A 3,064-nucleotide genomic window follows, 5' to 3' on the forward strand; every position below is an offset into this window, starting at 1 on the left:
GCGATCGACAGACCCGAGAGAGTTATGTAAATTCAGTTTCGTGGGCGAGGAAGTGGTTTCGTCTAGTTTCTTTATTTACGATTGTTCACTGAACCGAGTGTAGTAGTTTCTCCCTAATTCGCGCTCAGACTGCGCACGAAAATGGACAATTTGAGAAGAGAAGATACGATTATTCGAGACTTGAGGCTCGATTTTATATTTATATTTAATATCAATGACTATAATAATCGTATCTCCTCTTCCTAAATTGCCCATTTTTGTGCACAATCTGAGCGTTAATTAGGGAGAATTTACTGTGTCTGGATAAAAATGCGTAAAAAATAATGATAGAAAATATTATCGTGCCCATTGGAGTTTTTTTTTTAATATGACGAAATATTTCGTTACGTAATAATACTTTTTATATGTAGTCGACTAAATATGTCAGGATTCACTACGGAAGACTGAACAACAAATAACAGAACATACATGTAAATTAAACAACCACGAAATAATTATTTCAATTTGTTTAGTGAATTCTTTGTACATTGGAAATATTTGACTTATATATTTCTTAAATTTGTCGTAAAACATTCTGTCAAGATAAATAATCATGAGGTGAAAAGCAATCATTTTTTCGTTACTTATAATATAACTTTCCACTGCGAGGGAAGAAGTCCCCATTGTAAAACGGCTTGAACAAAAGTTAATTCCCCGGTTAACGGGTTAAGGTTCTCTTATAGAGATCTACGGTTTCCGACGAACTGCCGCTATCAGCGACTTACTCAATCCAAACACAGCTATCGATGCGGATTCGAACTGTCAACACCTCGAACGAGTGTACAAACTCACCTGAGGCGACTCTAAAAAATGATTTATAGACCTGTGTTCTCTCGAAGCAAGATACGGACAATTATTTTCGGGCGAAATCGCCGAATTTTCCAAAAAGAATGGGCCGTCAACACCCTGCGGACCCTCGTGAGGATCCATCGTGCCTTCATCATTAACCCTGAAGAAATAAAAAGGTCGACGAATCCGACCGGGTAGAATAACTCTCATTCCACCCTCGAGATTCGCCGCTGAATAAGGGAAAAGGAGCGCGTGGAGGGAGACAGAGAAGAAAGAACGGATAAGAAAAATCTCTCATGAATAAGGGATGAGAGGGAATCCCGTGTAGTCGTGTCAAACCGGAGGAGTCTGAATGACGGAGGACGGAGGCTCGGTTTCGGTGCGCGCGGTGCCGAGCTTACGGCGCCATTAAAATAAAATAAAGCCTTCCTCTGTCTTCCAGCCTCGCACCCGCCGCTGCCGACTCCCCCGGACGACCATGGGGTCTCCGCAGCCGCCATAACCACCCATAGTCCCCATCGTCCCCCATCGCCTGCATCCGTTTCTTTTTTTCTTTGCCTTTGTCTTCGTCTTCGGCTGCTCCTCGAGCTGAATCTTTTCGTCTTGCGTTCCTCTCGGGGCACATCCCGGGCTCCGCTCTCTTCCCTCTTCTTAACCACCTCGCCACCCCTTTGTCGACTTCCTCCTACCATCAGCGTTTTCAGAATGTTGCCAGCGCGCGCGGATAGCCAGGGCGTAAACGCAAAATCATTGCCGGCTATACGAGCGGTGGAGACCGTCTGCGTGTTCCTCCCCGACGGAAGGGACCGCTCCGGCGTTCCTGCAGATCGCATAGCTTATAATAACACTTAACCACCGACAGTGAATAGCCGCAAGTTGCAACTTCTCTTCTTTGTGCCCCATCGCGACGCTTTGTGCGAGCCTGAGCGACCGGCCCCCGGCTCACCCCCGGTTTCATGGCTGCCGGGAACACCGACGCTTTTGTTTCACTCTTGTTGCACGCTGCCACCGCTCCTTTCGTTCGCCTTTTGCTCCTGGATCTGTCGAACAGCTTCCTCTCGAATTTCTTCGCACCTTTTCGCTTTTTTCTTCGCTATCTTCCGATTGAAAATCTATCGCCGACCGATGAGATATCTATGCAATAGTCGGTGAAGACGTTCTTGAAATTTCTTCGTTCGAGATAGTTCGATTTACCGTCGCGGAATTTAAGAATTTACAATTGCGTATGAAATGGTCGAGAAACGGTTCCCTAATTTTGTAAGATCGAGGGTCACGGATTGCCGAAAATGGCGGCCGTCCGAGCTCGGTCGGACGAGTTTCAGTTCCGCGTCGAGGCTCGCGTTCGACACAATGTGAAGTTATCGCTGGTACACCTATTGCCGTACTGAACGTTACGGCATATTTAAATATTTACACTCTATAAACACAGAGCATGCTCGTAAAAATCGCGGGAAATGTGCCCGGAGATATATATCGCGTTCATCCCGAATGAGAACGAACGGCACACTTTAATCAAACATGAAACGTTCCGTCCTAAATTTAGTTGTCCTGCCGACGGAAATCGCTGCTCGCCGTTCACCTGCTTCCGCTGTCCATCTTGAACGGATTACGACACCGTATTCTTGCAATTTCTTTTCAAAACTATTCCATCTTAGACTTCTATCTGTTATCGACATTTTTCTGCCATCCGTATCATTGTTTGTCGCCATTTCTAGCTCGTGGAAGTTGTCCCGTAATTTCGTTTCCATTCTGCACCCAATTGTAAATTAATAGAGCAGATATTTATATGCAAATTAAAAATTATCCGTATCTGTTGCAAGGAGTACAGTGAGACTTTTGCACTGTTTCAAAATACAGCTACCGATTTTCGTCGCGAACGCATCAAATTTGCGGCCTAATTTGTTTATGAACACTGAAACATTTGCCGTTATATCTTCACGTTATATTGGGTTGGCAACTAAATAATTGCCGATTTCAGTTATAGATGTCTCTCACTCCCATTTTTATGATATCCGTAAATGTTATATTATAAAATCATTATTATTATTATTATTATGTTATTTTTTATTATCCGTGAATGTTAGCAACTCGACAAATTGAATGCAGCGGTCAAGGAAAAGCGACTAGAATTGGTCAATCGTAAAGGTGTCATTTTTCAGCAGGACAATGCTAGGCCGCACACGTCTTTGTCCACTCGGCCAAAATTGATGGATATTGGTTGGGAATTGATGTTGCA

The sequence above is a fragment of the Megalopta genalis genome, chromosome 5 (genome assembly GCF_051020955.1).
Source record: "Megalopta genalis isolate 19385.01 chromosome 5, iyMegGena1_principal, whole genome shotgun sequence".
Taxonomy (NCBI): domain Eukaryota; kingdom Metazoa; phylum Arthropoda; class Insecta; order Hymenoptera; family Halictidae; genus Megalopta; species Megalopta genalis.